Source organism: Hyperoodon ampullatus (genome assembly GCF_949752795.1).
Source record: "Hyperoodon ampullatus genome assembly, chromosome: 4".
Taxonomy (NCBI): Eukaryota; Metazoa; Chordata; class Mammalia; order Artiodactyla; family Ziphiidae; genus Hyperoodon; species Hyperoodon ampullatus.
The window spans coordinates 161,484,080-161,507,175 of NC_136917.1; the positions used below are offsets into that span (position 1 = coordinate 161,484,080).

Sequence of the window (23,096 nt, forward strand, 5' to 3'; positions counted from 1 at the left end):
AAAGAGGAAATGGCCTCTGACAATGGGATGTATGAACAAGAGTTCCCCACATGGCACAAAGCAGGAGAACTTCTGCCACAGACATCTGCTCTGGTTAGGGGATGCTGGGCTCATGCTTGGTTCTCAAACCTCAAATCTGAAGAAAAATGTCACTCGAAGTATGATTTTTAGGGAACAATAGAAAGGCTGATTCAGAAGGAAAAACAGAGGCCAAATAGTACTACTGTTATATGACTTCTATGATTTTTTTAAAATAATTATAATTTTGAAAGGAATATTTGGAAATTCAGAGAAAATGAAATGAAAAGAGCAATAATTGCCTTTAAAACACATAAAGCAATATAATGGAAGAAAAAAAGATCAATTAGCCACACTGGTCAATAAAGCTGGAATGAGATGCAATTAAGCTTGCTCAAAGAAATGTTTGATTAAGGATTCCAAAAAGCTCTCTAATTGTGAGGAAAGGAAAGAAGATTCTGAGGTGAGTCTGACATGGGAGGTTACAATTTGTTAATGCCGCAGATTGAAATGAGAAACCCAACAACTAGAGATGGTTAGGACAAAACTGCACCATTCCTAAAATGGATAATTATGCTCCATTCTCTAGTTAAAGGAATCTAGACCAGCTTTAAAATCTTTAGCCACATTCTTTCCAGATATCTCAGAACCATGTGAGTGAATATGCATGGCTAAACCAGCCCTCAACTCACTCCACTGTGAGTGCAGTTCATCAAGGAAAAAGGGCAATTCATCAATTTATCAAGCATTTCTTCTCCAAGCTTTGATCCCCTAGGATGCCAGACAATATCTGCTAATGATCTGTTCAACATCCATAACATCATCTTGGGAAAAATACGATTTTAGGCAAATTGAAAATAGGAAGGATTAGAAATGATTAGACAGTCTATAACTGTAAACCACATCTATGGTTAAAAACTATGTTTCTGGGACTTCCCTGGCAATCCAGTGGTTAAGACTCCGTGCTTCCACTGCAGGGGGTGTGGGTTCGATCCCTGGTTGGGGGACTAGGACCCCACATGCCACATGGCAAGGCCAAAAAAAAAACAAAACTATATCTCTGTTTCCTTTGATTCCACCAGCAATCTAGAAAGAATTAATTTTCATTGATTATTCAGAAAATGTTAGCATTCAGGATTGATACACTGAATCCCTTTTCTTTTTCTGGTCTTTTCCGCCCGAGGGGAGAGGATGTCTCCAAATCTCAGGCTGATATTCATCACCTCCCAGCCAACAGCCGTTCCCCACGACCATACCTCCTGTTCCTGGGACCTGTCATTCTCACCTCCTTCTTTGCTGAAGAAAAGCAGACTTTTCTGGAATTGGCAGTAAACTGGCATTTTTCTCTACTAGTATCCTAAAGAAAAAGAAAACCTGTTTCAGAGAACAAGAAGTAGATTCCCCCAAAACAAACTCTTTAAGTAAGCAGTGTGTGTGCCTTGCTTATAAGCCACAAGCCATGAAAGGGCATATCTATGCATGAATTGGCATTTCCCTGGGTCTTGTAATTCTCACCAGGGAGGCAGACTCAGCAAACCAATTAACTAATTAAACCAATTAACCAAATGTGTAATTAACCTTGAGAACAGAGATGTCAACACAAGCCCAACAAAGAAATTACCCTCCTTCTGGAATTGCCTGGTGGCTTTAAGCCTTTTTGTTATCTGTCTTAAAGGCATATCCACAAAGAAAAAATTTTCTGGCCACAGAATTAGTGGCCAAGCAATAATATCATATAGATGGGATGGAATCAAGCCAAGGGCAGTGTTTCCCACCCCCATTACAGTCCATTATCTGTCAGTAAGTATACAAGAGTTTTGGCGGACATTGTCCACAAAACACTGGCCAAATCACGGTCATTTCTTTTGAGAACACACATGTTCATTATGAAGAACAGGGGAATAGCTCGAAATTTTCAAACTAGCCCCTACAAGAAGATGGTCAAGCACCTGGTAATTCAAACAATTGGTCCTAGGAGAAAAGGAACCAAGAAAGGGATGACAAAAATGTTTGTAGAGGTTTAATCTGTGCACAGAAATCCCCAGAAAGATGAACTTGTGCAACTGTAGGAACACTTGGCTCCATGCAATTCTGTGGAAATTCATCTTTGCCAAACAGTAAATTCACGCCTTCCCATCATCACTTTTAAGTAGCTCACCCTATAAAATTTGGGTTTTCAAGTAGCTTCAGGAATGTTATTTAGCATTAATGATGTAAAAGACACTGGGCTAAGCCTGTTTTCTTTTAGTAGCTTAGCTTATATTTAGGGGTAAAACTCAGGAAAAAAAAAGTAACCTACAAAAATTTATATGTTAAGAACTGAATAGATAATATAGACTAGAGTCAAATATCTAATGACTGAGGGAGAATGACTGAGTGAGCCAGACTGAGACTTAGACCACTACTTATCCCATTTCAGAGAAACCAAAATCGTGATGGAGAGGTACATACAATCAAATCATTTGCAGGGGAAGTGAAAGCTAGAGCATTAGGAAACGTGAAGCTTATCAGGAGAATAAATATGTATGTGAAATCTCATGCTGGATTTTCCTGTTCCTCTTTCATAAAAGATGCAGTTTTCGACATTGACCTTGGGCAAGATCAAAGCTCACCTGTGCTAAGTCAGCACAGGTTGTTTTCTAATCCTTAAGTAAAAAGATACACTTGTGAACAGTAATGCTCAGCCAAGTTCACAGACTCTGCACACAATCAGGGACTTAAAGAGTAATTTATAACCAGGAAAGGATGTTTAAGGAACCATGTTTCATTCTTTAGACCAAGGATCCCGTTCCTGCCCCAAGTGCACAGCAACCATGACTTCAATTAACCTCTCTGGGCCTCCATTTCCCCATCTGAAAAAACATGAAGGGGTTTTGGAATAGAACATCCTGTGATCCTTCTCATGGTTCAAATAGACTGTTTTTATTTTCCACCAATAAGGAACGAGACTCTCTGACAACAAACACTCCTAATACTTCGGATCAACCAGAACACTGAAAATTTGGTCCAAAAAACCTTTCTTAAGATAAAGAGATAGCATTTCCCTGAGAATAATTCCAGTCTCGTTGAAACTTTAGCCAGGGAACTTATCAAATAAAGAAACCACCTAGTTCCAGACCGTGGGCAGTGTTCAAGAAAGTCAAACCCACGGCCTCATGGGAATTTAGAATTACACAGTTGTTGGTCAGGTTGAGAGTAAAGAATGTGAAGTCGTTTATCCGAGATTCTCCAAGACCATGTGAGCTGGGGCTCAGTGTTTTGCAATCATATAATTGAAGAAAGCAAACTTCTTAAAAAAAAAGATGTGTATCCTCTCCTAGAGACTGTATACTGCCCAGTGAAGCACTGATCCTCACTCAGTGGGCTGTTTTTTATCTCCGCCGCACCCCCAAAACAAGATGGCGTCCACACAGGCTGAGTCTCGAGCATGGATGGATGGTGGTAATAAGAGGCTGAATTCCAGTTCTAAGTAAGGTGCTTCATACAAATAAAACAGATTTTGTTCTATCTCTATGCAAATCAAGTGCCTTAGTACTGACATGGTACGGATTTGTTAATAATTGTAATGTTTGATGTACTGTTAATATTACATGTGAGATGTTCAAATGTTTTAATTCCATTGAATAAATTCTGAGACAATCAAAAAACATACTAAAAGTAAGTCCATGATAAATATCATTATGTGTATAAAAACATGGGTTAGTCTGTTTGGTAGATTGGGTGGCTTATAAACAACAGAAACTTTTTTCTCACAGTTCTGGAGGCTGAGAAGTCCAAGATCAAGGCTCTGGTAGATTTGGTATCTGTTTCATAGATGGCCATATTCCTGCTGTGTCCTTACATGGCAACATGGCAAAAGGGGGAAGGAGCTCTCTGGGTCTCTTTTTTTTTTTTTTTTTTGAATTTTATTTTACTTATTTTTTTATACAGCAGGTCCTTATTAGTCATCAATTTTATACACACCACTGTATACATGTCAATCCCAATCTCCCAATTCATGACACTGCCACCCCCACCGCCCACCGCTGCTTTCCCCCCTTGGTGTCCATAGGTTTGTTCTCTACATCTGTGTCTCAATTTCTGCCCTGCAAGCGGTTCATCTGCACCATTTTTCTAGGTTCCACATATATGCGTTAATATACGATAATTGTTTTTCTCTTTCTGACTTACTTCACTCTGTATGACAGTCTCTAGATCCATCCACATCTCAACAAATGACACAATTTCATTCCTTTTTATGGCTGAATAATATTCCATTGTATATATGTATACCACATCTTCTTTATCCTTTCATCTGTTGATGGGCATTTAGGTTGCTTCCATGACCTGGCTATTGTAAATAGTGCTGCAATGAACATTGGGATGCATGTGTCTTTTTGAATTATGATTTTCTCAGGGTATATGCCCAGTAGTGGGATGGCTGGGTCATACGGTAATTCTATTTTTAGTTCTTTGAGGAACCTCCATACTGTTCTCCATAGTGGCTGTATCAATTTACATTCCCACCAACAGTGCAAGAGGGTTCCCTTTTCTCCACACCCTCTCCAGCATTTGTTGTTTGTAGATTTTCTGATGATGCCCATTCTAACTGGTATGAGCTGATACCTCATTGTAGTTTTGATTTGCATTTCTCTAATAATTAGTGACGTTGGGCAGCTTTTCATGTGCTTCTTGGCCATCTGTATGTCTTCTTTAGAGAAATGTCTATTTAGGTCTTCTGTCCATTTTTGGATTGGGTTGTTTGTTTTTTTTACTCTTGAGCTGCATGGGCTGTTTATATATTTTGGAGATTAATCCTTTGTCCGTTGATTCATTTGCAAATATTTTCTCCCATTCTGAGGGTTGTCTTTTCGTCTTGTGGTTTCCTTTGCTTTGCAAAAGCTTTGAAGTTTCATTAGGTCCCATTTGTTTATTTTTGTTTTTATTTCCATTACTCTAGGAGGAGGATCAAAGAAGATCTTGCTGTGATTTATGTCAAAGAGTATTCTTCCTATGTTTTCCTCTAAGAGTTTTATAGTGTCCAGTCTTACATTTAGGTCTTTAATCCATTTTGAGTTTATTTTTGTGTATGCTGTTAGGGAGTGTTCTAATTTCATTCTTGTACATGTAGCTGTCCAGTTTTCCCAACACCACTTATTGAAGAGACTGTCTTTTCTCAATTGTGTATCCTTCCCTCCTTTGTCATAGATTAGTTGAGCATAGGTTGATGAATTTATCTCTGGGCTTTCTATCTTGTTCCATTGATCTATGCTTCTGTTTTTGTGCCAGTACCCTATTGCCTTGATTACTGCAGTTTTACAGGATAGTCTGAAGTCAAGGAGTCTGATTCCTCCAGGTCCTTTTTTTTTTCCCTCAAGACCACTTTGGCTATTCAGGGTCTTTTGTATCTCCATAAAATTTTAAGATTTTTTGTTCTAGCTCTGTAAAAAATGCTATTGGTAATTTGATAGGGATTGCATTGAATCTGTAGATTGCTATGTGTAGTATAGTCATTTTCACAATATTGATTCTTCCAATCCAAGAACATGGTATATCTCTACATCTGTTGGTATTATCTTTAATTTCTTTCATCAGTGTCTTATAGTTTTCTGCATAAAGGTCTTTTGTCTCCCTAGGTAGGTTTATTCCTAGGTATTTTATTCTTTTTCTTGCAATAGTAAATGGGAGTGTTTCCTTAATTTCTCTTTCAGATTTTTCATCATTAGTGTATAGGAATGCAAGAGATTTCTGTGCATTAATTTTGTATCCTGCAACTTTACCAAATTCATTGATTAGCTCTAGGAGTTTTCTGGTGGCATCTTTAGGATTATCTATGTATAGTATCATATTATCTGCAAACAGTGAGAGTTTTACTTCTTCTTTTCCAATTTGTATTCCTTTTATTTCTTTTCCTTCTCTGATTGCTGTGGCTAGGACTTCCAAAACTATGTTGAATAATAGTGGTGAGAGTGGACATCCTTGTCTTGTTCCTGATCTTAGAGGAAATGCTTTCAGTTTTTCACCATTGAGAATGATGTTTGCTGTGGGTTTTTCATATATGGCCTTTATTATGTTGAGGTGGGTTCCCTCTATGCCCACTTTCTGGAGAGTTTTTATCATAAATGGGTGTTGAATTTTGTCAGAAGCTTTTTCTGCATCTATTGAGATGAGCATATGATTTTTATTCTTCACTTTGTTCATATGGTGTATCACATTGATTGATTTGCATATATTGGAGAATCCTTGCATTCCTGGGATAAATCCCACTTGATCATGGTGTAGGATCCTTTTAATGTGTTGTTGGATTCTGTTTGCTAGTATTTTGTTGAGGATTTTTGCCTCTATATTCATCAGTGATATTGGTCTGTAATTTTCTTTTTTTGTAGTATCTTTGTCCGGTTTTGGTATCAGGGTGATGGTGGCCTCATAGAATGAGTTTGGGAGTGTTCCTTCCTCTGCAATTTTTTGGAAGAGTTTGAGAAGGATGGGTGTTAGCTCTTCTCTAAATGATTGATAGAATTCACCTGTGAAGCCATCTGGTCCTGAACTTCTGTTTGTTGGAAGATTTTTAATCACAGTTTCAATTTCATTACTTGTGATTGGTCTGTTCATATTTTCTATTTCTTCCTGGTTCAGTCTTGGAAGGTTATACCTTGTCCATTTCTTCCAGATTGTCCATTTTATTGGCATAGAGTTGCTTGTAGTTGTTTCAGGATGCTTTGTATTTCTGCGGTGTCTTTTGTAACTTCTCCTTTTTCATTTCTAATTTTATTGATTTGAGTCCTCTCCCTCTTTTTCTTGATGAGTCTGGCTAATGGTTTATCAATTTGGTTTATCTTCTCAAAGAACCAACTTTTAGTTTTATTGATCTTTGCTATTGTTTTCTTTGTTCTATTTCATTTATTTCTGCTCTGATCTTTATGATTTCTTTCCTTCTGTTATCTTAGGGTTTTGCTTGTTCTTCTTTCTCTAGTTCCTTTAGGCGTAGGGTTAGATTGTTTATTTGAGATTTTTCTTGTTTCTTGAGGTAGGCTTGTATTGCTATAAACTTTCCTCTTAGAACTGCTTTTGCTGCACCCCATAGGTTTTGGATCATCATGTTTTCATTGTCACTTGTCTCGAGGTATTTTCTGATTTCCTCTTTGATTTCTTCAGTGATCTCTTGGTTATTTAGTAACGTATTGTTTAGCCTCCATGTGTTTGTGCTTTTTATGTTTTTTTTCCCTGTAATTCATTTCTAATCTCATAGTGTTGTGGTCACAAAAGATGCTTGATATGATTTCAATTTTCTTAAATTTACTGAGGCTTGATTTGTGACCCAAGATGTGATCTATCCTGGAGAATGTTCTGTGCACACTTGAGAAGAAAGTGTAATCTGCTGTTTTTGGATGGAATATCCTATAAATGTCAATTAAATCTATCTGGTTTATTGTGTCATTAAAGCTTCTGTTTCCTTATTTATTTTCATTTTGAATGATCTGTCCATTGGTGTAAGTGAGGTGTTAAAGTTCCCCACTGTTATTGTGCTACTGTCGATTACCTCTTTTATAGCTGTTAGCAGTTGCCTTATGTATTGAGGTGCTCCTATGTTGGGTGCATATATATTTATAATTGTTATATCTTCTTCTTGGATTGATCCCTTGATCATTTTGTAATGGCCTTCCTTGTCTCTTGTAACATTCTTTATTTTAAAGTCTATTTTACCTGATATGAGTATTGGTACTCCAGCTTTCTTTTGATTTCCATTCACATGGAATATCTTTTTCCATCCCCTCACTTTCAGTCTGAATGTGTCCCTACATCTGAAGTGGGTCTCTTGTAGACAGCATATATATAGGTCTTGTTTTTACATCCATTCAGCAAGCCTGTGTCTTTTGGTTGGAGCATTTAATCCATTCACATTTAAGGTAATTATTGATATGTATGTTCCTATGACCATTTTCTTAATTGTTTTGTGTTTGTTTTTGTAGGTCCGTTTCTTCTCTTGTGTTTCCCACTTAGAGAAGTTCCTTTAGCATTTGTTGTGGAGCTGGTTTGGTGGTGCTGAATTCTCTTAGTTTTTGCTTGTCTGTAAAGCTTTTGATTTCTCCACCAAATCTGAATGAGATCTTTGCTGGGTAGAGTAATCTTGGTTGTAGGTTCTTCCCTTTCATCACTTTAAGTATATCATGCCACTCCCTTCTGGCTCGTAGAGTTCCTGGTGAGAAATCAGCAGTTAACCTTATGGAAGTTCCCTTGTATGTTTTTTGTTGTTTTTCCCTTGCTGCTTTTAATAATTCTTCTTTATCTTTAATTTTTGCCAATTTGATTACTATGTGTCTCGGCGTGTTTCTCCTTGGGTTTATCCTGCCTGGGACTCTCTGTGCTTCCTGGACTTGGGTGACTATTTCCTTTCCCATGTTAGGGAAGTTTTTGACTCTAATCTCTTCAAATATTTTCTCCGGTCCTTTCTCTCTCTTCTCCTTCTGGGACCCCTGTAATGCGACTGTTTTTGCGTTTAATGTTTTCTCAGAGGTCTCTTAGGCCATCTTCATTTCTTTTCATTCTTTTTTCTTTATTCTGTCTGCAGCAGTGAATTCCACCATTCTGTCTTCCAGGTCACTTATCCGTTCTTCTGCCTCAGTTATTCTGCTATTGATTCCTTCTAGTGTATTTTTCATTTCAGTTATTGAATTGTTCATCTCTGTTTGTGTGTTCTTCAGTTCTTCTAGGTCTCTGTTAAACATTTCTTGCATCTTCTCAATCTTTGCCTCCATTCTTTTTCCAAGGTCCTGGATCATCTTCACTATCATTATTCTGAATTCTTTTTCTGGAAGGTTGCCTATCTCCACTGCATTTAGTTGTTTTTCTGGGGTTTTACCTTGTTCCTTCATCTGGTACATAGCCCTCTGCCTTTTCATCTTGTCTCTCTTTCTGTGAATGTGGTTTTTGTTCCACAGGCTGCAGGATTGTAGTTCTTCTTGCTTCTGCTGTCTGTCCTCTGGTGGATGAGGCTATCTAAGAGGCTTATGCAAGTTTGCTGATGGGAGGGACTTGTGGTGGGTATAGCTGACTGTTGCTCTGGTGGGCAGAGCTCAGTAAAACTTTAATCCACTTGACTGCTGATGGGTGGGGCTGGTTTCCCTCCCTGTTGGTTGTTTGGCCTGACGCAACCCAACACTGAAGGCTACCTGGGATCTTTGGTGGGGCTAATGGTGGACTCTGGGAGGGCTCACACCAAGGAGTACTTCCCAGAACTTCTGCTGCCAGTGTCCTTGTCCCCACGGTGAGCCACAGCCACACCCCGCCTCTGCAGGAGACCCCCCAACACCAGCAGGTAGGTCTGGTCCAGTCTCCCCTGTGGTCACTGCTCCTTTCCCTGGGTCCCGATGTGCACACTACTTTGTGTGTGCCCTTCAAGAGTGGAGTCTCTGTTTCCCCCAGTTCTGTCAAAGTCCTGCAATCAAATCCCAGTAGCCTTCAAAGTCTGATTCTCTAGGAATTCCTCCTCCCATTGCTGGACCCCCAGGTTCAGAAGCCTGACGTCGGGCTCAGAACCTTCACTCCAGTGAGTGGACTTCTGGGGTATAAGTGTTCTCCAGTTTGTGAGTCACCCACCCAGCAGTTATGGGATTTGATTTTACTGTGATTGTGCCCCTCCTACCATCTCATTTTGGCTTCTCCTTTGTCTTTGGATGAGGGGTATCTTTTTCGGTGACTTCCAGTGTCTTCCTGTCAATGATTGTCCAGCAGCTAGTAGTGATTCTGGCGTTCTCGCAAGAAAGAGTGAGAGCACGTCCTTCTACTCCGCCATCTTGGTTCCAATCCCAGCTTCTTTGGGGGGAGTCTGGCATGGTTTCACTGGGTCCTCTGCTTAGAGTCTCAAAAGGCTGCAATCATAGTTTCTGCCAGAGCTGAGGTCTCATCTCAGATTCCATTAGGGAAGGATCTACTTCCAAATTCACTTAATTCTTCTGGCAATGAGTTTATCTCTGCTATTTAAATTATGTGTCCTTTTCAAAAGCCCAAGAGTGTACATTCTTGTACTCTGGGTCTCTTTTATAAGAGAGCTAATCCCATTCATGAGGGCTCCAGCATCATAACCTAATCACCTCCCGAAGGCCCCACTTTTTAAATTAAGATTTCAACATATGAATTTGGGGGGGGAAACATAAACTTTCAGTCTATAACAAACATGTTCACTCCAGTGCCATTTCTTTCAGACTTAACATTAATTCCCTAAACAAACACTTATTGAACACATGCTAAGTGCCTGCCTAGGTCTGGAAACATGGTTAGAATTGGGGATAAATAAGTCAGTCATAGTTCATATGCTCAGGGATATTGTAAACTATAATCATATAAAGATATATATTGGAGGGCTTCCCTGGTGGCGCAGTGGTTGAGAGTCCGCCTGCTGATGCAGGGGACACGGGTTCGTGCCCCAGTCCAGGAGGATTCCACATGCCGTGGAGCGGCTGGACCCGTGAGCCATGGTCACTGAGCCGGCGCGTCTGGAGCCTGTGCTCCGCAACGGGAGAGACCACAACAGTGAGAGGCCCACGTACCGTTAAATATATATATATATATATATATATATATATATATATATATATATATATATATATATAGGAGTAATTAATACAAAGCTTCAGTATTTAATGTCACAAGAATTTTGGCTTTTTTTATTCCATGAACTGTTTTGTGAGTATGTTGTTTCTTCTAAACAGTGAATGGCAAGAAAGAAATACAGATAAATTTGGTAATGTATTCAAGCATACCATAAAGTACACGATTTTTGAAAATCATTTATAAGACAAATGGCAAATTAAGTTTTAGGATACTGAACATTCAAGGCAAGGTCGCATATTAGGATCATTTTTTTTTTTTTTGAGGGAGATGTGACTTTATAGAAAAGTAAAAAAAAAAAATTAGCACAAAAAACTGAGATGAGGTCCTTAACAGATGCCTTGGTGGATAGGCTGCTTTTGGCTGTGTTGGCCTTCTCCCATTCCCGCTGCCGGGCAGGGTCCAACTCAAAGCAGTGCCACAGCTGCAGGGTCTCATCTGCTGCTGCTGATGCCACTGTAGCCCCATCTGGGCTCATGGTCAGACTAAGGACCTGGGCTGTGTGACCTTTCAGCTCAGCCACCTTGGCCATGGTTGGGTACTTCCAAATCACCAGCTGGTTCTGGGCAAAGTCATGGTCTGAGATGAGCTCCCTGTAGTGGGGAGACCAGAGGATGGAGCACACCTGGGAATGGGCATCCACAGCACAGCCCCAGAGCAGACGCTCCAGATATGAATGTGTCGATCACTTGTGCCCCCTCCAGTTGCCAGGACATTGGGCTGCCAGGGACACCAAGCTACAGCCTTGACAGCCTCTTGATACTGGGTGAATGTCTGCAGAGGAACCCAGCCACCCTCTCCAGGAGCACTAGGCCACACTTTGACCAAGTTATCGTTGCCGCCACTGGCTAAATGTCATCCATCTGGGGCCCAGCACAGACCACACACTTCCTGGCTGTGGCCACTCAGTGTGGCCACATGGTGTTCTGCTACCTGAACATCATGGTGTGGGATGTGGCCAGAGAGTGAGCCACTACACAGGATATAGCTATTCCAACTGAGGGAGCCCACTCGGGCAGAATGGTCATGTTTCGAAGCCGTTTCTGCTGTTGCACATCCCATAGCTGCACCTCAGCACTGCTGGTACCCACAGCCAGGTAGTTGCTCTCCTTGATCGAAGCCACAGAAGATGTATAGTCCCCAGGCTGCTCCATTACAGCAGCTTCAGGATGTCACCAGAGCTAGCACTCCACAAATACACACTGTTGTCCAAAGCCGCAGCCAGTATATTCCCAGAGCTCCAATCCACAAGGTTCAGGTAGTAGTCAATCCGGATTTCAGGGGCGTCCAGGATCCTGTCTGGCAGGGAAGGAATGTAACTGCTGGTCTTCCTGCTGGAGCTGGGCGTGGCCTTCTGGCTATAGAGTACTTTCAGTCTGTTCTGGTAACCCTCTGGGGCATTTTGTGGTTTTCCACTGAGCCGAAGCATCTTGGCTTTCTCCACATGAAAACCGTTCAGGTTCAAAGCCCATGCTTTCTGATGTTCCTTCTTGGTGGGCGTCTGACTGTCTTCGGGCTGCTTCTCCTTGCTCGGGAGGAAGCTAGAGACCTCCATCTGGGAAGCACTGCGACGGGGGATAGAGCGATCGCCGCCAGGTTTGCTGGGAGTGGTCTGAATCTTGGAGCTGGATTTGCCGGGAGTTCGGCCCCGGGGTTCTCCCGGCGCTGTGGGATCGGTTGGCTGCCCTCAGAGGCGAGGGGCCCGGCCCGAGGCTTCCTGCGTTTTGCGCTGCCAGCGCGCAAGGGCTGCGTGGGGCATGGGTGTAGCCGGCTGCAGCAGTGAGTGCAGGTCACCCTGGAGCGCGAACTGGGCCATGGGAGCCTCCCCGGATCGCTCGGCCCAGCCGCCTCTCACCGCCAGGTCAAAGCAGGCTCCGATCCCAGACCCCAGGATCAGCATTAAATGTTTGCATCTAGAAAAGAAAATGATTGTAATAGTTTTAAAGATATTACAGGCTCTAATTTGCTTGTATTTTACAGACTTCGAAAAACACTGAAAGGTTTGTTTATAAAGGCTTCCAGATGATACTTTTTTTTTTTTTTTTTTTTTTTTTTTGGCTGCATTGGGTCTTCGTTGCTGCGCGCGGGCTTTCTCAAGTTGCAGCAAGCGGGGGCTACTCTAAATTGCGGTGCATGGGCTTCTCATTGTCATGGCTTCTCTTGTTGCGGAGCACGGGCTCTAGAGCGCGGGCTCAGTAGTTGTGGTGCATGGGCTTAGTTGCTCCGGGGCATGTGGGATCTTCCCGGACCAGGGCTCGAACCCGTGTTCCCTGCATTGGCGGGCAGACTCTCAACCACTGCGCCACCAGGGAAGCCCCAGATGATACTGTTATGACAGAGGGAATACAGAGACAAAAACTAGACAGGAAACATTCAGAGCCCCTTTTACAAATAGGGAGTCACTAGGCTGGAATCTCATCTCCAAAACTGACCGGCCACACAAAGGTCAAGCTACTTTCTCAGGGCAGCCCAGAAGCTTGAGAAGATTCCCAGAATTCCTGGACAGTGAAGCACAATTTCCCAGAGGAGGAGCCCACGGCTCCCCTTCTTCCGGCCTCGGTGCCTTCACCCTCTCCTCCCCGCTCCCACCGCGGGGCTGTGCCTCCTTACACGGGATTTAACTTACGTGCATGTAAAAGAAAATAAACATCTTACACTGAAATATAAAAATGTTGGAAGTTGTGGAATAAAGTGAATTCCCTCCTCACCTCAGAATGTTTACAGATCTAATGGCCTTTACACATAATGACATCACATCATGTCGTTATCAGTACTGTTAGACTTTTTGGCAGGAACTGTGATTTACTCATCTTAACACATAGATTTGAATGGATTTGCTATTAGAAATGATAAAAGATCCCTTTAGACTCTGGAGACTGCGTTTAGGAATAAAACTAAAAGAGCATGTTAGTAATTCATCATTACCAAGATACACAGGAACAATGAATGAAAAACATGAAGTGCTGGGACCCTTGTAGTTTAGATTTCCAGGCTAGATTAACTTTCTGAAAGCAAAGGCCACTTTTCTCCTAAATGACATGCATCCGTTTCCCTGGAGCTGGGTGAGTGTTGCTCATGCTGCATTTAGACTCTACCCCATTGTCACAGAAAATTCTAGTGAAAGTCTGCCTGTGGTGCCATTGTGTATTTGAACATTCGCTACAATGCTGTTTTTTATGGCAACACACACACACACACACACACACACACACACACACACACACACACACGATGTTAGAGCGTCTCATAACTTAAGCTTTTGTTCCTAAATAGAAATAAATTCCCGAAAATTTCTTTCGGGAGAGACCTCACTTCTGCACAAGATGCTTTGCATATACTGATTGGTGAAGCAGTTTCCTTAAAAATAACCCAGTTTCTTCATAGGATTTGGGAACTAGCATAAGTAAAATCACTGGCAAACAAAGCTTGAAATAATTTTTCCTCCATTTAATCTCTTTTAAATGGACCGTTTGATTTATGAATAGAGTAATCATAATGCCGACTCTGCTCTGGGAAAAAGCATATGTAAGTGACTGGAAAGGACTGGACGTATCTTCACAGTATATTAACTCTCACGTATGATATACTCACAGTAGCTACTAAACCGTGTGGATAGTTCTGCTTCAGAGTTGCTCTTAAACTCACCCAACTTACTCAATGGAGCTGGGGCATCCAGAACTGAAATATAATGCACAGTAAAAAACTATCGTACAACAGCATGGTACCTTGACCACAGGGAGGGAAAGTAAACACAAGAACAGTAGGACCACAGTCACTTCCACTGGCAGATCTAAGTTTCAGGGAAATGCTGGCTTGCTTGCATTTTTCTTCTTTTTTAATTTTAAAAAAAAAAATCTACAAACAACCTGTCAGTTTACAGCCCTGGAAAGATTTTTGTAGCCAAAATACAAACTTCCCAGAGGGGCTAAAGGCTCTCTCACACGTAAGTCAATCAGCATAAATAGCTCTTTTCAATAAAATTAGTATTAGTATGTCTTTGAATATATGGTTATTTAGCATAGATTATTACTGTTTCTTGATAGAGATGTCATTTAAATGAAGGGTTTTTTTTTCCTAAAATTAATAAGCAAAAATTACCAGATTGTACTATTAACGTATTGACTCCAAATAAGATACACTGGAACTATTGATAATTTGAATGGCTGAAGCTTTTAAGATGTTTAAAATTCTTTGTAGTTCTCACTCCTATAATCCTCCATGCATCTAGTTGTTGTTCTTAATTCAACTGAAAAGATGAAAGGTTTGCCCAAAATATAGACTAAGTGCAGGGAAGAAGTGATTTTCTTGTTTCTCTCTCTCTCTCTCTCTCTCTTTAACATCAAGGTGGGAACAAGTACTGGTTTTAATTTTAAATAATCCTTCAAAATATTTGTGAAAATGCTTATAAACAGTAAAAATCAACAATTTTAAAAAGGGGGGGAAGGGCTTCCCTGGTGGCGCAGTGGTTGAGAGTCCGCCTGCCGATGCAGGGGACGCGGGTTCGTGCCCCGGTCTGGGAGGATCCCACATGCCGCGGAGCGGCTGGTCACCTGAGCCATGGCCGCTGAGCCTGCGCGTCCAGAGCCTGTGCTCCGCAACGGGAGAGGCCACAACAGTGAGAGGCCCGTGTACCACAATAAATAAATAAATAAATAAATAAATAATAAAATAAAAAAAAATTAAAAAGGGGGGGAAGAAAAAGAATTCACAGTTACCTAGCAGGGGAAAGCCCTCTGGAAGGAGTTTCAGCACATCGACCCCCATTAAGGAAAAATATTGAGCGAGTGATTGAACAGGGGAAACGTGAACACAGAGTTCATCATAAATATCAGTAAGCCAATATCAGATCCTTGGTAACCAACAGGACCGCGGGTGGGGAGATTCTTGTTTGGGGCTGGAATGGAAACCATATCAGATCGTATATGGTGCTTGCTTCATCTGAACTTAGATTGTTGGTTTCTGTTCAGAATTAAATGATAGTTTGATAGTCTTCCAGAAACAAGGTTCTAGACTATCCACCAAGCTCACCTCTCCATCCACTGCCTTCAGCTTTAGCACAGAGGGGTAAGTCTGCTAATCCCACAATTCTCGATGAAGACCTGTGGCTGTGAATTCTGAAGGTGATTCCCCCTTTTTCTCTTACAGCCCCAAAGATTGTTTCCTAGCTCGTGCAGCCCACATAGGTTGACACAGAACCCAGGTGCCTTGGGTGGGGTTTAGTCTACTCTCCCACTTTTGAGAGAAGCAGTGTAACTCACTGCCTTCACCTACTCTGGTTTCCACCACGAATCTGTTCCTAGACCCCAAAGAATGGATGAAATGAACTGTGTAGTCAGGATGAAAGAACAAAGAAATAACCTTCCATTTCCATCTCTTTCTTTCTCCAGCCAGTTTATTAATAAATTATCATCTACAGAGCATTTACCACTAGAATACCTAGCCATTTTTATGAATGGCAAGACTAGAGAAAAAGCACCCATATTATGAAAGTAATATGGACCTAAAACCTGATGGTGAACGCACAGCACTTCCCTGCTAGTGTGTAGCAAGCATGCCTTTCCATCCTGGCTAAAAGCTACCAACTTGTAAAACAGTTCAATAGGAAACTTTCACTTTGAAATTGTGATGCTTGATTGTCAGTGCTAGAGGAATAATTTCAGATGTTTTTGCCCCAAATGAACCATTTTACCAACAACCATTAACTATCTCCACACTGATAATCATGCAGGTATGTTTGTCAGAAGCCCTGATCCCTTGAATAAAAGTTACTGAGCCCACTGTTTAAAGCAACCCTCTGGCAAATCCTTTGGCAAAGCAATGAAAAAGTTTACAGTCAAGCATGGCCCTCTAGTGCCTGTTTTGTAAGTCTATTGTTTCATGTTACTAGGTTTGCTAAAAGTAGACCTTGCATGTTGGCAATAAGCATTTTCTCACCTCAACCTAGTACCTTGCTATTTATTACCTGTACTGAGGATGTGCAGACCTCATGTGATGCAAAACCATGCCAACATCTATTAAAGGGAAACCAATTAGAAGAAACTTAGCCATCAGTTAGGCCCTTCCTCATGGGAGACATTGGCAAGTAACACTGAGAGACAGTGTGTTCTTGTTTCAGTGTACAAACAGGCGTCTAATTATCTGGCTTTGAATCCCAGTTCTTATGAAAGTGTCTAAACTTCAGATCTATAAAATGTGGATGACAATAATAGTATTTACCTTCTACCTTGAGCTGTTGTGAAAACAAATTAATAGGACAATGAATGTGGTAAGTTAGCATGGTACCCGGCACATAAATGCTGAAGAAGTGCTAGCTAGCATTACCGGCAAAAAGACCTACCACTTTATTTATTTATTTATTTTTTAACATCTTTATTGGAGTATAATTGCTTTACAATGGTGTGTTAGTTTCTGCTTTATAACAAAGTGAATCAGTTATACATATACATATGTCCCCATATCTTCTCCATCTTGCATCTCCCTCCCACCCTCCCTATCCCACCCCTCTAGGTCACAAAGCACCGAGCTGATCTCCCTGTGCTATGTGGCTGCTTCCCACTAGCTATCTGTTTTACTTTTGGTAGTGTATATATGTCCGTGCCACTCTCTCGCTTTGAGACCACCGACCACTTTAGAAAGGAACTGGAAAAGTCTCAGTACTGGCTCCAGTGGGACGTTGGAGGCCCACACTTATCATGGCAGCCTCAGCACCCTCCCTTTAAGTTCTTCCTCCTAGCTAGGCACAGAAAAGGGTTGAGCTGAATCAAGGGTTTCCACTGGCTTTGAACAAAGGTTGGCAGAAGTCACGGGGCCTCCATCCCTCCCATCCTCATTGGCTTCCATCCATATTGCACCAAGTGCCACATCAACAGGATGCGGAGTCATCTTCCGTGGTCCCAGCTGGCTCTGATTGTGCTATAATGACTTGGCTACTGCAGATGCTAGGATGAAATCATGTCTCAACTTCACCTCTTGAATGCAATGTTGTTTATATTTGCCCAATACTTCCCCCCTCCCCTTGGGTCTTTTAAAGATCATGCCAAAGGCTTTGTTTCTTTTACCTGAATAAAGTCTTCCATTAAAATCGTTGAGAACAGTTAGTCTTCCTGATACTCTGCAGATCTGGAAGAGAGTTTTCACAGCTACATAGTCTTTCCCTCCTCAGAGTCTGGCTTCACACTGAGCGAAAGTGATCCTTCTAAAAATCTAAACCAGATCATGCCACTCCTGTGTTCCAAAAACCAGAGTCCTTAGATGGCTTACAGGCACTTTCATAATCTCCACTTAGCCCCACTTCCTCTTCCTCTACTCTCTTCCTGGCTCCCTTGCTTGTCTTTGTATACCCGCAAGTGCACTCCTACCTCAGGGCCTTTGCACCTGCCCTTCCCACTGCCTGGAATGCTCTTTGCCCCATTTATCTGTGTAGCTCAATTCCTTGCTTCCTTCTGGTCTCAACCCAAATGTCACCTTATCAGGCAGGCTTTCTTCTAGTATTCTATATCAGATAGAATTCTCCCTCTCACCCCTCCCTCTTTCCTTTTACTCTGCATGCATCACCACCTTGCATATTATATACTCACTGAGTTTTTGGCTGGCTCCTGCACTAAAATAGAAAGTTGATAAGAAAGCGTGCACTTTGTTTGCCAGTGTACCACCAGCACTGAGACCCCTGAAGGTGTTCAATGGGTGCTCAATAAATGGTTATTAAATGTTAAAAGAACTACTCCCTAGGGGACTCAGCAGCGATCAGATCTCTCATTCTAATCTGCCTATTTACCCAACAGATGGTCGCATTGCTAATATCCTTCTTGTCAGTCTAGTTAGTGTTCTTAACCTTCTTGGATTCTTTTAAGGTCCTTCTGTGCTTCCCACACATGACTCCACATTTCTTTTTCACCAGTATTCTGGGACACATTGTATCCCTCTCTACTCCCTGATTCTTTGTTTTGTAATAATCTACAGAATATTGTTTCACGAATTGTTTAAAAACACCCCACTCATAACAACGAACCTACTGCATTCATTATGTATATTCTTGGTGCACATGGGCAGCAGTCCTTCTTTGGTTTTGCCTCAGCGTTTTGTACGTGCTCTGCGGCTCTGAGGTAAAATGAGCTGCTAGCAAGATGCATTACCTATACACAGACAGCTATGGTTGTATAAAGCCAAGCCGAGATCCTATGGGTATAAAGATCCTATAGGTATAAAGCCAAGAAGTTGGATGTTTGAATTGAGTTGTATCTTGCTTTCCAGTTCTTTCTCAAAAGCATTGACAAAGCGTAAGTTTGGTGGCTAATATGGAATTTAAATTTCTCTGAGAAAGATGAGGAGGCAGCAGGACAAAGAGGCTGACAGGGTCCCCTTGTTAAAGGAAAGAGAAGCTGAGAAAGAGAAGCTTGTTCTTACCATAACTTTCAAATAACAATAAAGAGAAACTTATCAGGAAGAACGATAACAAAGAGAAGAGGGAAATCTGGAAGAAATGATAATAACAGAATTGACATTGGTTTTATGGTTTTCATTCATAAACATGCTAGAAAATTCTGGATCTAACCGGTACTAGTCCTCATCCTGTTTCTTCTATTCTTTCTATTGGTAAGACTGCTTTACTCTTCTAGAACTGCCCAGCCCTGGGGAGAAGATAAAGAAGAGAGAAGACCTGAATTCCCTCAGGCCCTCCAGGGACACCCTACCTGGCTTAGAAACCTCTATCTCCTACTAGCTGTGCATCCTTGGGCAAGTTACTCAACTTCTCCCTGCCTGATGGGGATAATAGTATTTGTTCCTGTGTCAGACAGGAATAATAGTAGCAGTATCTGCTTCTTAGGGGTATGGGAAGGCTTACATGAGTTAATGCAAAGCACTAGAATAAGGCTTTGTACATTGAAAGTGACCAATAAATGGTAGCTAATATTCCCAGCAGCTTAGGAATTTCTTTGCTTCTTATTCATGAATTTAAGGTCAAGGATTCAGTATCTGTATTGACTTTAAAGCAACAAAAGTACTCTCTTCTCCTAACTTCAACTATGTAGCCTTCACCCAGAGGCAAAGCCACCCAACCACTCTCTAGACTGGGGATGGCTCTGCTCAAATGGAACCTCTTTTCTGGCACGACCAATCCCAGGGGAAGCAAGTCTTACTCCAGATGGTGTATATGTGAAAGATGGCGTGCTATTTAGAATCCTGATCATGAGACAGCGTTGAAAGTGGTTAAACTTGGGGATTTTTCTGGAAATGGATCTACTCAATCCATTTTTCTGGAAATGGATCTACTCGATCCATTTTATCTCTGGACCTACCGATTAGTGTAATTAAGACTCTGTCATTAAAAAAAAAAAAGGAGTCCATCATAAAGGCTTAATACAGGTGTGTCTCAGTACCTAGACCCTTAGCCATAAAGAAAATACAAAAATTCTGAAAGAAACTATAGAGGAAGGCCTTAGCTCAGTTCCTCCACCATATGTTTCCCCCTACCCAGATGGCCCTGAATGGAGTGAATGAGATGAGTGGGGCACAGCTCTTGACAAACAAACCACCGATGTGTTTATACAACTTGTTAAACAGTGCTCCATGGATTATTGTGTTTTAAAAAAAAGTCAGGGAGTGACTCATTATTTTTATAATAATAATTATAATCTAGCATTCTACAGCTAGATACATACTGCTATTGGGGATGAAAGTACAAAGGAATCAAGGGAATGCCTTCTCTTCCCAAAAGGAAAGTCATGTAGTTGCAGTCAATGTCTTTGCAAAAAGACCCATCACCCGGGAGTGACCACACAGCCTACAGGAGAAGGGGCAGTGGCATTTACTGAGTAGTATGACCTGCCAAGGCATGTCCAAGGAATGTTACTTAAGTTATTCAATCATCAAACAACTGGATGAATTAGCTAGTATCATCTCCACAGTAATAAGAAAGCATCCAAGCTGAGACTTAACTGACCTGTTCAAGGATGTAAAGTAAATGCATGACAACACATCACTGCGGCACTCACTGTAAACACCAGGTCCCTCTGGGAGGCTTAGTGCCACGCTGGTCTTCACGTCATGAGCAGAATTTTGACCGTGTTAAAGTTGTCAACGTCCTAATCAGCAAAACCTACGAATATGTTACATTACATGACAAAGGGAAATCAAAATAAGGGAGATCAAATTAAGGTGGAAACAGATTAACCTTGAGATGAGAGTGTGGACAAAAACATTGCCTGCCATTCTAGTAAACAAGGAATGTTGCCTGTCATCAAAACTTCAGCCACTGCAGCTGCCCCGTCAGTGCTTCCGGAGGGGGATTCAGGATGGAGAAAAACAAAGTACTGGCCCTAGATAGTCAAGCTGCACATCTAAAGAATACTTTCAATAGGCCCAGACTCTTGCATCTTCCCATACATAGAAAAACACTAAAATCATTAACTTGAGATGTCTGGTTTTTGTGATTAGCAGAAATCTTTTGATGTTCGACTACATGTTTTGTTTTGTTTTTTTTTCAGCAAAAACTCCTATGTATCCTGGCTCTTCCCTTACCTCACTGGAACTGTTCCCCAGAGCAATCTGGGAGGCTGTCTCCCAGGCGAGAGTCCTCAGTGAGGTCCTCGAATAAAACGTATCTTGCAACTTTTAGGTTGTGTTTTTCTTCAGTTGACAGGAGATTATCCTGGATTACCGGGATGAGCCCAATGTCATCACAAACAAATGTCTTTATAATTGACAGAGGGAGACAGGAGGGCCAGAAACAGAGAAGAAGATATGAGAAGAGGAGCAGAAAGAGAGGGAGATTTGAAGATGTCGCACCGCTGTCTTCAAAGATGAAGGAAATGACCATAAACCAGGAATTTAGGAGGCCTCTAGAAGCTGGAAAAGACGAGGGAACGGACTCTAAAGACGAGGGAACAGACTCTCCCCTAGAGCTGCCACAAGTAACACCACCCACTGATACCTTGATTTTAGCCCAGGAAGACCCATTTTCAGGCTTCTGTCTTCCAGAACTGTAAGATAATAAGTGATGGTGTTTTCAAGCCACTAAGTTTGTGGACATTTGTAACAACAGCCCATAAGAAACAAATACACCCTATTACTGTACTTTAATTTACGTCAGAGTTCTGCAAACATTTTCTATAAAGCGTCAGGTAGAAAATATTTTAGAGTTTGTGGGCCAAGGGGCCACATAATCTGCTATGGCAGTTCTGAGCGGCCTCAGACAATACACACATGACTGAGCTCGGCCCCGCTGGCAGCAGTTTCAAAACAGGCTGAATAGGGGCTCCTCTGAGGGAGGGCACACAATAGGAGGGAACCTTTAGAAATCTGACCTCTTGAAATTAAATAGCCCTTTTAACGGCATTATTACACTGTCTTGCAATTGTATAATGTTCATGTAAACCTTATTCTTCTGGCGTTCAGCGCCTCTGGAGAGACAGTGTGATATGATTTAAAAGAAGCACTTGGGGTCAGGAGACCTGGTTCCAGGCCGGGTTCTGCTAATACCTGAGTGACCCCGGGTAGGCATTTTTACTCTTTAGGCCTCAGTTTTCTCAACTATGAAATGAAGCACTGAAGCTTGAAGGGATCCATAGAGCCTCCTTCTGGTTTCTTTTTCTCATGATTTGCAAGTGTTACTCCCAGGGACTGGTAAAGCCAGGCATGATGTAGAGTTTCACGGTGATTCTGTTTCTCCTTGAAGGTGATATTTGCAGGGGGTTCATCAATGTCATGGACAGAAAAGGAATCCAACCGAAGTTGATAGCTCCTTCAAATTGCATGAACACAGTTAAATTATAGGCTCTGGGAAGAGGAAAGGGTAAAACAGGGGAATAAAGCTTCAAAAGCAAAACAACTGGCTCAAACCAACAATGAGAGGAAGCAGGAGGCTGGAGAATTACGAATTCAGAAAATAAACTGAGCTGTGTTCTCAGAAATAAACCCCCTGGGCAGACAGGAGGGCAGCCCAGTGTGCAGCCGCTGAGGGGATTCGATTTGGTTCACGTGTCCACAGAGAGAACATTCACAGGTAAGAAGCAGATCTTGACCCGCTTTGCACTAGACTTCTAATGGGCTCCAGAAACAAGTTGGCGACACGGATGAGGAAGGTGACGGGGAACACAAGTGCTTTCAGGGTAGTTCTTCTTCAACCAAGAGAGGAGTGGAGCACGTCATCACAGAGAAGAGAAGAGCAATCGGGGCTTCCCTGGTGGCACAGTGGTTGAGAGTCCGCCTGCCGATGCAGGGGACACAGGTTCGTGTCCCGGTCCGGGAGGATCCCACATGCCGCGGAGCGGCTGGGTCCGTGAGCCATGGCCGCTGAGCCTGCGCGTCCAGAGCCTGTGCTCTGCAATGGGAGAGGCCACAACAGTGAGAGGACTGCGTACCGCAAAAAAAAAAAGAAAAGCAACCATTCTGAGAGCAGCAAAGCACGTTGCATCATAAACTCGCCTTTAAATTGTATTGCCAATATGGTAGCCAGTAGCCATGAAGGGCTTTCCAGATTTAAATTTAAATTC

The 23,096-nt window shown here is 41.9% G+C and overlaps 1 pseudogene across 1 annotated transcript; it reads right to left on the reverse strand.

Moving 5' to 3' along the window:
• Window positions 1–10,934: 10,934 nt before the first annotated feature.
• LOC307051333 (cell division cycle protein 20 homolog) lies at window positions 10,935–12,421 on the reverse strand (annotated as a pseudogene). The gene has a single exon. The product of its transcript is annotated as a cell division cycle protein 20 homolog (transcript).
• Window positions 12,422–23,096: the final 10,675 nt, after the last annotated feature.